General features: G+C 43.7%; 1 long non-coding RNA gene across 1 annotated transcript in view; it reads right to left on the bottom strand.

Moving 5' to 3' along the window:
* The window catches only part of LOC104850563, a 19058-nt gene extending 6659 nt beyond the window's left edge, over positions 1 to 12399 (bottom strand). Inside the window, exons 1-4 of the long non-coding RNA XR_777005.2 lie at positions 12269 to 12399; positions 11531 to 11602; positions 1599 to 1676; positions 18 to 165 (exon numbers count right to left, since the gene is read on the bottom strand). This is a non-coding gene — a long non-coding RNA (uncharacterized LOC104850563). The remainder of the gene's footprint in view (positions 1 to 17; positions 166 to 1598; positions 1677 to 11530; positions 11603 to 12268) is intronic.
* Positions 12400 to 12607: the final 208 nt, after the last annotated feature.

Genomic DNA, 12607 nt, shown 5'->3' with positions numbered 1-12607 from the left:
ATATATAATATACTCACTTATTTGTATTTATATTTTCTGCTTGGCCTCTAAAGGCACTTTATCTCTCACTCCGCAGTGCTGTGTTAGGTCTAGGGATATGACATGGAGAGGATCTCATGGGTAATATGTCTCCAGTGGATAACATATTGCTAAAGCTGTGATCATCTAGAGAGAAGAGATGGAAAGGACAGCGTCACATTTTGCAGGCTCCAGAGCAGGACTGACAGTGGTGTTAGAGACTACAAATAGGCAGATTGGAGTGCATCCTGAGGCAGGGCTCTCTCATAGGAAGCGCTGCATGGAAACTTGCTTTGAGAGCTGAGTATACTCCAAAGGCCCATGTGTTAAGCGTTGGATGCCAGGGGTGTACAGGGAGGTGATGATGCCTGTAGGAGTTTGGCTGAGGGGTGTGCTTAGGTCATTGGAGAAGTGTCCTAGAAGGGGACCGCAGGACCCAGATCCTTTCCTCTCTCCTTTCCTCCCTGTATCATAATAAAGTGAACAGTTTCACTCCACGATGTGCTCTCTGTGTTTGACACAGGCCCCAAACAATGTGGGCAATCAACCATAGACTGGATCCCCCCAAACCGTGAGCCAAAAATAAGTCTTTTCTCTTTGTAAGTTAATTATCTTCAGCGTTTCATGATAGCGACAGAAAGATGACTGATCTAGCTGCCTCAGGAGGCTGAGTCTCTGGGCACTGGAGGCACAAAAGCTAAGCCACCATCTGTTGTAAGAGTTAGAGAAGAGACACCTGTTAGGAAGGGGAGATGGTGTTAATGTTAAGATCATGTTAATGCTAAGATTCTTGGGATCTTAAACTGGAAGCTAAAGGTTGGTGTGGTGGGGGGGTGGGCATGTGCTATATGTATTAGCTCACTCAGTCATCATGACTGCAATCTGCCCTAGATACCATTATTCAGCCCATTTAACAGCAAATGCAACCTCTCAGAGGCCAAACAATGCGCCCAACCTAGTGAATAAGTCAGTGTGAATAATCGAACTTCAATCTGGCTTCAAAGTGCTGCTCTTTCTAGTACCTCACATTGCCACCCACCAGAAGCAAGCTTTTAAATACATTTTAATAGATTGCTTTCACTATATCCTTAATGTATCACAAATTGGCCCTATTAGCTGAGATCTCATTTCTGTAGCTGGACAACTCTTAGATCTTAATTCATCAACCTGCTGCACTGTCCCCTCTTCAGAAACATAAATGCCATCCCCAAATTGCCTGATATCTTTGTTTTTCACTGATGTTTCTTGCTGAATCAAAGCAGCTGGATATGAAACAAGTTCAATGCCTTTTGCTTCAGTGGTTAACTTTTCTTTCTTGACTTGAGATAATGAATGAACAAAAGCAGGCCTCATCCAAACCTTGCAGATTATATATGTAGTGTGATCCAAAACTACAGTGAAGATCTAAATAAAAATAAAAATAAATCAGGGCCGGGGATCTAGCTCAGTGGTGCCACTGCCTGCCTCGTAAGCACAGGTTCTGAGTTCAATCCCCAGTTCCAAAGATAAATAAATAATCACAGTATAAGACACACTGTCATTAGTCCCCCTCAGAATATTCCCCCTTGAATTAAACACACTTATCTCCTTGTCCTTGTCACGTTCTGAAGCAGATCTGGAAGTCTTCTTTTGTGTCTTTTCATTACTCTCTTGATGATCTGGACCAATTAAAAATATTGACATCAATTTCTGTCAAATAAAAACATTACAGTGCATCCTTGTCTACCTTATTCATTGAATCTGTAACCGTGAGACTTCTGGCTCTTTCTCAAATTCAAAATGACCACGAAAGGTAAATGAGACCACTCCAGAGACAGAGTCCTCCAAAGGGAGCCATGTCTCCCCTTGCAAAATGGAGGCTTCATCTGCCTTTGAGAACTAGAGGTCTTATTTTCCAAAACTGAGAAGCAGAGCACTGTTGCAGAAAATCCTCCCTAGATGAACTCTCTGGAAGCAGCAAGCTCCAGTGCCTGCATGCTGGTGAGTCCTCTTATGGCTTGTGTATAGCTGTCCCCCCCAAAGCCTCATGTGCTCATTTGATGGGGCTTTTGGAAGCAGGCTGGATCTAGGATGTGATGCTGGGATTAAGGGTGTATGGTACTAGCTGGGTGTGCTGGTGCACATCTTTAATCCCAGCACTCGGGAGCAGAGGCAGGAGGATCACCACGAGTTTGAGGCCAGCCTTAGCTGCATAGTAAGTTCAAGGCGAGCCTGAATTACAGGGCAAGACCCTGTTTCAAAAAAAAAGAGGGGGAGGTATGTGGTTCTAAATTAGTCCATTGATTGGAAATAGCATAGTTCTGGGTGTTGTTGAATGTATTTACTGACTACAAAAGCGTCACCCTGGATATGGGTGGCATCACCCAAAAGGCATGTAGCCTGGATGGGATAAAAGGGAAAGGCAGGCTCACTGCTTGCTGCTTCCTGCCTGCCCTGCCATGGACTACTTTTCCTCTGCCAGACCCCTCTGCCATGCTGCCCTGACTTGGAGCCAGCCCACTATGAACTGAAATCTCTTCAAACTGTGAGATGAAACAAACCTTTCCTCCCTCAACTTTGGATGTCAGGTATTTTGTTTCAGCAATGAGAAAATAACTAAGACAGAGCCCATACTGTTCTTTTTGTTGTTTTGATTTGAGATAGGATCTCACCATGTAGTCCAGGCTGATCTTGAACTCATGGTGATGCTCCTGCCCCAGTTTCCCAAGTGCTGAGATTACAGGTGTGTACCACTGTGCCTGGCTAAGGCTCCACAATGTTCTAAAGTCTCCACAGTGTTAATCCACATCTTGATGTACTCATCATGTTGCACAAGAAAATATGCAGCGCTGTGTGGCTGCTCAGCCTCCAGTTCTCGCCTTCTTTCCCCTGAGCCTCGACTCTAACATCTTGTAGCACACAATCATCTTCCATGGGTGGTAGTGGCTCAGTTAATTCTCAGTGAATGAAAAGGTTAAAGCATGTGCCTAGAAAGGGGAAATACGGCTTTAACTAGTCACATCTATGAGATTTAAGAGGACCTGTTAGTTTGAGAGCTGTAAAATCATTTTTTAAAAAATAGAACCAATTCTTTATATATCCTTGATAATAGTCCTTTGTCTGAGGAACAGCTGGTAAAAATTTTTTCACACATTGTAGATTATCTCTTAGTTCTGCTGATGGTTTCTTTTGAAGTACAGAAGCTTTCTAGTAAGACAAGATCCCAGTTGTTGATTCTATCTGCTAGTTCCCGTGCTACTGAGGATTTGTTCATAAAATTTTTTCCTATACCAATGTCTTCCAGAGTTCTGCCTAACTTACCTTCCAGCAAGTTTAATGTTTTTCTTTTAATATTTAGATCTTTAATCCATATGGATTTTGTGGGAAAAAAATTTTACCAGCTGTTCCTCAGACAAAGGACTATTATCAAGGATATATAAAGAACTCAAAACAATCAGTCCCCCCAAATATAAAGACCCAATTCAAAAATGGGCATCCGAAATGAACAGACATTTCTCAGACAAAGAAGTAAAAGCAGCAAGAAAATATTTGAAAAAATGTTCCACATCACTGGTCATTCGAGAGATGCAGATGAAAACAACACTGAGATTCCACCTCACCCCACAAAGAATGGCTGCTATCAAGAAATCACACAATAATAAATGTTGGCGGGGTTGTGGGGAGAAAGGAACCCTCCTCCATTGTTGGTGGGAGTGCAGACTAGTGCAACCACTATGGAAATCAATATGGAGATACCTCAAAGAGCTTGGACTGGAGGTTCCATTTGACCCAGCCATCCCTCTGCTGGGTATCTTTCCAAGAGAACTAAAAGAATCATATCACAGAGAAGTATGTGCACCCATGTTTATAGCGGCACAGTTTGTAATAGCTAAATCTTGGAAATAGCCTATTTGCCCACCCGTTGGAAACTGGATAAAGAAGTTGTGGTTTTTCTATAAAATGGAATATTACTCAGCCATAAAGAACGAGAAAATAGATTCATTCATAGGAAAATGGATACATATTGAAGATATACTCCTAAATGAAATAAATAAGTCACACATGTGTAAATACCGGATAGTTTCCCTGGTGTAAATAATCTGCAACAATGCATAAGATTCTAATAAGATTACTGACATTTAGAAATGGGAAGAAAGGATCTAAAGGTGTAGGGAAGCTGGGATGGGTAGGGGAAGAGTAAAAAGGGAAAAGAAGAAAATGTGAGAGAACGAAAAGATGAAAACAAAGTGTTTGTAGATGGGGAGGGGAGGAGGGGGTGAAGGGAGGGCAGAGGTAAGGGGAAAAAATGAGAATCAAGACTTGCCATGTAGAGGTACATGATCCCAATAATGAATGTAACTGTACTGTATCCCTAAAATGTACCAATAAACTCAATAAAAGCTGAAAAAAATAGAACCAATTCAAGGGTTTACTAAAATATTATCAACAAGAAAATTAAAGCAGAAAAGATTGATGAAGATATTTTCTTAAGACATGTATAATTATAACTTAATGTGCATGAAATTGTCAAATTTAAGGATGAAACATGAATGGCAAGGAAGAAAGACAAGAGAAGAAGCAAGCAGAGGGAGGGAAGAGGAGCACAAGGTAGAAAGAGCTCCAGGGACCTGACTCCTGAGTATGCTCTGAAATCATAGGGGTAAAATTATGTTTCTGTGCCCCCTGTCCTGTTCTGTGTTGTTGCAGTCATTGACTAGAAGCTATTAGAACAAAGCTTCCTAACCTTATTTCCCTCAAGTCTGCCAAAGATGCTCAGGTCCATACATACAGCACGACTCCAATGTGCAAGAACAGATATGCTGGCACTTTTACTACAGTCCAGTATTGTCACTGCTCAGTGTGATCATTGTTAATCTCTTACTGTGCCTAATTTGTGAATTGAACTTTATCATAGTGTACATACAAGAAAAAAAAAAAAGTCTGTAAAGGGTTTGGTTCCACCAGAGATCCAGACGTCCACTGGAGGTCTTGAAATGCATGTCTGTCCCTTGAAGAAGGGTACCACGATATATTCTCTGGGGTGCTGGTTAAATGGACACATGTACAAATGTGTAGAGTTTCACATTAAAAGTTTACAGTATGTTATACTGCAGTTTAAAAAGTGAGTGAAAGCTGGTTGACAGGCTGTCCTTTTCCTTAGGACCTTGGCCAGACCATGGTCACCAATAAGTTCACAGTCTATGGTGAGAGCTCACCTACTCCTGCCGAATGTCCAAGACCACATGACTGTCAAAACTCCCAGCTATCGTAGTTGGAGGGAAAGGAAAATGTGCCACAAGGGAAATGATCCCCATTGGAGGCTATGGAGATTGTTGACATCAGATCTGAATCTCCTTGACTCTAAGTCTAAATTCTCTCCATTTCACCCCCAACCCTTCCAGGGTTCAGTGAAATTCTGCTTCATTGGCCAGTATCAAATTACCATTCCGTAAGTATGATGCTCAATCTAGAAATGCTTATGACTTAAAGCACTGGATAGATATCATATTTTGATCTGCTCAGAAGAATAATGGGGGCTGTGAGGCTGAGAAAACAAAGACAAGGACAGCCAGCTACCCATGAAGGGTGTTCGGAGCTCCATCGGGTCTTCAATTCCACTAGTTCTCCTCACTCAGCTCCTCCAGCATGGTAGGGTCCCTGGGGTGCCCACAGCAGCCCCAGGAGCTGCCACGGCTGTAACCCAATGGTCCCAAGCATCTCCATGTTTTCAAAGCAGTGCTGCAGAAGCCCCTTCTCACTGTGCAGATGAGGAAGGCGAGGCAGAAGGGGCTGGAGGCTGACAGGCGCCAGTGAGGAAGGTGTAAATGGAGGCCAAGGGATACACCTCAGGGGTGCAGCTCCTATGTCTCTAGTGGAATACTAACCAGGAGGCAGCCCCTGAGCATCAGCAAGACAGCAGCTGGCCATTCACAAGTTTTGCGGCACTCAACCTCCAAATGTTTCTGTGTGTGCCATCTCCTCCTGTGTGTTGAGGGTTACGAGACAAGGAGGAGTCAAGGTCACGGTCCTTTTTTGCTTAAGTGTCCACGTGCTGCCAACAAGGCCTGCCTGATTGCAAAGGCCAGGACCCTCTGCACACACAGCAGGATGCTGTGACTCACCCAATGCTGCTTCCCAAGTCACCAGCATAACCTTGTGCTTTCTCTGCTTCTGGCAATGCAAACCACAGAGATTGGAGAACAGGATTCTCCGCAGTCACCGTATTTAGGGCTTGCTTGCTTTTCTGTCCAAAGGCTACTGCGTGGTTCCACAGCTTTGGTTGAGATTCAGTAGACATTTGCATTCTCTGTGCTGATTAGGCTCTTCCTGCTGAAACTGAGTTCCTGGCTTTGAGCAGCACCACGGCGCCCAGGACCAGCCATCCAGATTCCCTGCACATCAGGAAATGGGAGCCAGACTCCTGCGCGTGTCTCTGGACACAGGGCTGATTTCCCCTCCTGGGCAGATGACAGGATGAAGTCATCACACGTGATTGGTTAGTGGAGAAACTCAGCCTTCTAGAAACTAAGAGCAAGCATTTGCCTTACAAGAAACTAGTGGGGAAGCCGGGCTTTAATCAATGACATAAATAAATCACTGGAGGTTAGAGGCTGGTAAATTCAGGTGGCAGGGTGTCTGGGTTTCTTCTCAAATGTAAAGCATACATTTCTTTGTTGAGGAGAACATCCTGGAATTCCAGCATGAGAGGTAGCACAGACTCCTTCTTAGTAATAGGAACCACACAAAGGAAAAAAGTGCTTTTTAAAAATAAATAAGACATTTCATTTTTATTCTGGCAAATTTGGGTGTAAAAATGCAAAACAGTGTTCCACAGGAAGGTGCATCTTCCGCCTCTGGCCAGGCTCCGGGCTGGGGGAGGTCGGGTCCACCTCTCCAGGGAGATGTGGTAGAAACCGGCTTGAGCCTTCCCTGCCTGCATGGCCCCACGTGAGAAGCCAGCACTGAAGATCCAAGGCCTAGAGAACAGACGAGGGGATGCCTGAAGTGACCTCTGCCCTCTCACCCCTGTTCCTGGCTGGTATCCGGTGTGAGCATTTACTCACTGGGCCCAGGAGCCTTCACACTGCCATCCCAGACCCTCCCTGGTGCACTCCTGTATTTTTATGACAGACTGCATTTTAAATGTACTTTTTAAAATTCTTTTGGGGGCTGTATATTTAGAGCGTTTTTGTGTTCACAGTAAAGTTGAAAGGGAAGTACGCATACACAGCCCCCTGTCAGCACCATCCCCACTGGGTTGTGTGTCCCCACACAGACGTTATCACCAGCACTCGGAGCCCACAGCCTAGGATTCTCCCTTGGTGTTGCACATCCTATGTGTTTGGACAAATAACACAGAGCTGCCACCACAGGAGCAATCCCACAGAATCGTGCCCTACACATCCCTGTGCTTATCCCTCCCTCTACACCCTGGAGACTACTGACCTTTTTACTGTTTCCATTTTCCAGAAAGTAGTAGAAGGAGAACCACGCAATGCAGCCTTTGCAGACTGACTTCTTTCAGGGAATCATATTTATTCCTTCTTTCTGTCTCCCATGTAGCTACTTAACTCGTGTGACCCAGTGTTAGGTGAGAACATGGACCCCTTGTTCAAATCATTAAGAATTTCCAGAGGGTGACAGTCGAGAGCAGCAGCTGAGTAAGGAACTTCATGCACTGCAGGTGTTGGCCCATGAAGTGGCCCCACTAAAGAACAAGGCATTAAGCAGGGCCCAGTGCGTGTCTGGGCTCTACATCTTGCTCACATCCCACAGAACTGGGACACGAAAACAAAAGGGTGTTTTTGTTTGTTTCTAGCCTTGCCAACGACTTCTGTGCTTGAGTGCTTTCTCAAACAACACAGCTCAAAGGACAAAGGAGGGCAAAGCCAGGGCCTCTGCTGGTTCCTTCCTTGGCGTCACTGAAACCCAGCACAATGGAGTCTGTGCCGTCACCAGCTCTGCAGTGTGAGGCCCCCAGGATGCCCAGGAACTGATGACAACATCTTGGGTTGTCTTTCTGATGACGAGGCAGCCAATGTATTTCCAAGCAGCGTGCTGTGAATTCAGAGAGCCTGCAGCTGCCTGGCTCTGCAGGGTCACAGGGCAGGTGGCGGCAGCACGGTGTGTGTCACTGCTCCTCAGGGATGTGTTCCTTCTGGTTCCCGATTATCACTGTAAAGTAAGCAGTGGACATCACAGCACTCACACCTGCCTCCTCCAAGATGCTGGTGCTCCAGAGCGCACATGCTGTGAGACCCTGTGGGGTGGAGAGAGACAAGGTAGAGGGTGGCAGAGGGTGAGGACACTCAGTGACTGCCCTCAGCAGGACACACAGATACAAGGTGTGCTGGTGTCCGGGGGCTGCCGTGACCGAGCTCCACAGGCGGCGGCTGCATCTCTAAATGTTTACTTGCTCACAGAACTGGAGGCTGATGTCCAAGACCAAGGACTCCGCAGGGTTGGCTCACGGTGAGGTTTCTCTGCTCAGCTTGTAGGTGGTGTCTTCTCCCATTTGCGCTTGTCTGTTCCTGACCTCTTTTTCTGGAAGACACCCATCTTCTGGCGGATGGGGGTCCATCCGAGCAACCTCGCCTTACCTTAATGACCTTTGTAAAGGCTCTGCCTTCAAATACAGTCCCACTCGGTGGTCCTCGGGCTAAGGATTTCAACATAGGAATTTTGGGACAAACAATTCAGCCCATCACACAAGGTAATTTAAATTCTCCCCAAGAGTGAGAGCGATAGTGACCCAGACCATGGAGAGTTTTTAGTAATATAATTCAGTTATTGCTGTAATTGTGCATTTCTTAGCATCTGTCACTTAATTATTCAGATTATCCAGTTTCATCTTCCACCCACTTAGATTTCCAAATAGAATCAGATTGTTTTATACTACCCCAGGATACCTCTTGCCTCTTTCCCATCACTTTATGTTTTCTTCTTCTCACATGCCAATAACATTTTGGATTCTTTCATATATCCAAATGATCAAACCACATCAGTTTTATGGTTAGTTTTAGTCTTGAGTGGTTCTGAACATAGATGAATCTCAATGCAGTTAGTAGAGTTAGAGGATAAGAGTCTCAAAATTCTCCATGAGTTCAAATCCCAACTCCAGCTTCACTAACCATGTGGTCTTGGGCTCATAACTGAACCTCTCTGAGCCTCATCTCTAAAATGGGACACATAAGGGTGCTCCTGTTATGGCACCATTGTGAAAATATAAGTGAAATAATATGTATAAAAGTACTTATCTTCTATAATTATACAGTAATAATGATGATTAATAATTATTATACAACACAGCTGTATTATAAAGGATATTTATTGTCGAATTGCTTTGCAAGTGGTCCTGCTATGTTGCCAATAGCAACGAGAGTTTTAATGCCACATCAACAGAGAATATGACTCCTCACAAGGAATAAACGAGACAGTGTGGAACAGTATCTTTATGTACATACCCACCCTGCCTTTGTGTACTGTTCTAGCTGTTATTATTTTACATTCAAGGGGAGATGTCATTCTTTTTCATATTTTTTTGGGAAGTTTTACTGATGATAATTCTATTTCTGTTCATTGTTTTCTCTTGTTAATATTTTTCTTAACCACAGCAGGAAAACCTTAAAGCCTTTTTCTCTCCATCAGAAACACTATTTACATCTCATGGCATTCCCTTACTCCAGCCTTCTGTGGATCAGAGTGAGCACCTCTGTGCTTTATGGATGGTTCCATGGTAAAGCACTTGGAGATCTGCAGCCAGGGGCCAGGACTAGTGCAGGAGGTCTGTGAGTCACCTTTGCAATCACAGCCTATCACACAGGGCAGTGGCGTTACTCCTGCAGTGACTGCCACCCAGGGACCCCTGGAGCAGGGCCTCCTCCCCAGGGTGCACAGCCAGGTGCACGTCACAGGGCTGCACAGGGGGCACAGTGCAATAGCACCAAGTATAGCCTACCTGTGGAGATGTGATGGCATGGACTGAGGGCAAAACTAAAATACTAAATTGAGGAATGTGGGGTTTTTTCCAATGAGTTTATTGGTACTTTTTAGGTACACAGTACAGTTACATTCATCACTGGGATCTTGTTCCTTTACATGACAGGTCTTGGTTCTTATTTTTTCCCCTTACCCCTGCCCTCCCTTCACCCACTCCTACCTTCCCGATTTTCAAAGACTTTGTTTCCAATTTTTCCTTTTCTCATACTTTTTCTTTTCCCTTCTTTCCTTTCCCCTACCCTTCACACTTCCTCTACTCCTTTAGCCCTTTTCTTCCTATTTCACTTTATCAATTATACAATTTGAGCTTTTAGTTTTCCATACCAAAGAAACTATTTGGTATTTACACGTGTCCTATTTATTTCACTGAAGAGTATTGCCTCAATATGCATCAATTTAGCTATAAATGACTTTAATTTCTTATTCTTTATGGCTGAGTAGTTTTCCATTTTATGGAAAAACACATCTTCTTTATCCAGTCTCCAGTTGATGGGCAACTGGGCTGTTTCCAAGTTTTAGCTATTACAAACTGTGCCGCTATAAACATGGGTAAGCATATATCGCTGTGATATGATTCTTTTAATTCTCTCGGGAAGATACCCAGCAGAGGGATAGCTGGGTCAAATGGGAACTCTAATCCTAGTTTTTTGAGCTATCTCCATCTTTATTTCCACAGTGGTTGAGGAATGTGTTTTTTTAAAGGTCCTGTGGAGTATTACCTTCCCCGCAGATGCCAAAATCCATGGATATCCAAGTCCTGTATCAGAATGGTGTTGTGGTTGCAATTCTATGGAATTCTCCCACATAATTTAAACCACCCTTAGATTACTTATAACCTCCAATGCAGTGTAAATTCTATGTAAATAGTTGTAGTACTGCTTTTTAAGGTATTATAAGAAAAAAAAGGTTCTATGTGTTCAGTACAGATGAAACGGTTTCAAGTATTTTCAATCCACACTTGGTTGAATCTGTGGCTGTAGAACCTGTAGATCTAAAGGGGAGATTACCCTCCTCACTTTGGTTCACCAAAGATGCTGATCTTGGTGTTTTAAGCCTGGTATGGGGGTTTTCTGTAGTTATTTTATTCTGCCCATTTTCTAATTGCATGCTCACATTAGACCCAGATCTATAAGGTGTTACTCTGCTGAGACTTCTGTGTTTATTCTACAAGATGAGGATGGAATTATTTTGTCAACTTCTTTAAAAAAAATAATCTCCCGGGGACCGTAGAGACCATAATGAGTAAATGTGGCTCTACAAGCGGGGACACAAGTGTGGGGACACAAATGGTGCCCTCCTCACAGGGGCTCCACTGTCAAGCTGACATGGTGGTAATGTCTGCAATCCCAATGGCTCTGGAGATGGAAACAGGAGGATGGCAAGTAAGAGGCCAGCCTGAGCAGCTTAGTGAGACCCAAAACAAAAATGGCTGGGCATGTAGGTCATCAGCAGAGCATTTGCCTAGCAAGCTCAAAGCACTTTCAATCCTTAACTCCAAAAAACAAAAGAAAACAAGACAAGAAATCAAACTTACAGAGTCACAGTCAGCTCTCCATACCCTCTTGTTCCACATCTGTGGTTTTAACTGAATGTTGATGAAAAACACCTGAAAAAAGATTGCACCGTGTACAGATATTTTTTCCTGTTCTGTATAGAGTATATTCCATAAACAATGCAACAATTTACATAGCACTGATGTTTTTAGGTATTAAAAGTCATCTAGAAATAGATTAAAAGATATACGGGAGAGCCAGGTGTGATGACACATGCCTATAATCCCAGCACTCTGGGAAGCTGAGACAGGAGGCTTACAAGTTCAAGTCCACCCTGAGAAATTTAGCTACTTATTGAGACCCCGTCTTAAGGAAACATACAGCATCCCTGGGTTCAGTCCCCAGTACCAACAAAATAAAACAACTGAAAAGAATGTACACTTTAAAATGTTCTGTATTTTTGACCCTAGAATAGGATATAGACCAGCCCATCTATTCAAATTTTAATTTGAATTTTTACCTTAGGTTCACATATGTTTTCACACATTTCTTGTTGCTATTATAAATGTCTGGGTGGCCAACATAAACAGACTCCTTTCCTCCACTAGAGATCACTATTTTTTGGGGGGGAGTTTGTTTGTTTGTTTGTTTTTTTGGTACTAGGGATCGAACTCAGGACCTTGCTCTTGCGAGGCTCAGTGCCACTGTGCTAAATCCCCAGCCCTGAGACCATATTTTTAACCATGGTAGAAATGATATTCATGTGGAATAACTATTACCACTCTTCTTGAGCACATTTTGCACTGTATTGCTGTGGGCTGTCTGCTGCTGTGCTGTCCACTTGCAGCAGCTTCTCGGTCTCCTCTTGGCCACTCTGCGCATCTTCACTGCGTTCCCTCCTTGACTGGATTTGCTTCCTAAACAGTGGTAACCAAAGAGCTCATGCTGAGATTGTTTTCTTGTCCCTGACTTTTTCTTATTTCTAGGATCTCTAAATGAAGGTCATTGGTTTCTTTTTGTAGTGCTGGGGATTGAACCCAGAGCCTTGGCTACATCTCCCCTTTGCTATTTTTATTTTTTGAAACAGAATTTCACTAAGTTGCCCAGGCTGGGCTTGA

This window comes from Fukomys damarensis, unplaced genomic scaffold, assembly GCF_012274545.1.
Source record: "Fukomys damarensis isolate Sample0158 unplaced genomic scaffold, DMR_v1.0_HiC HiC_scaffold_27, whole genome shotgun sequence".
Classification (NCBI taxonomy): Eukaryota; Metazoa; Chordata; class Mammalia; order Rodentia; family Bathyergidae; genus Fukomys; species Fukomys damarensis.
The sequence above is the reverse complement of the archived record's forward strand: the minus strand, read 5'-3'. Positions and strand labels throughout refer to the sequence as shown.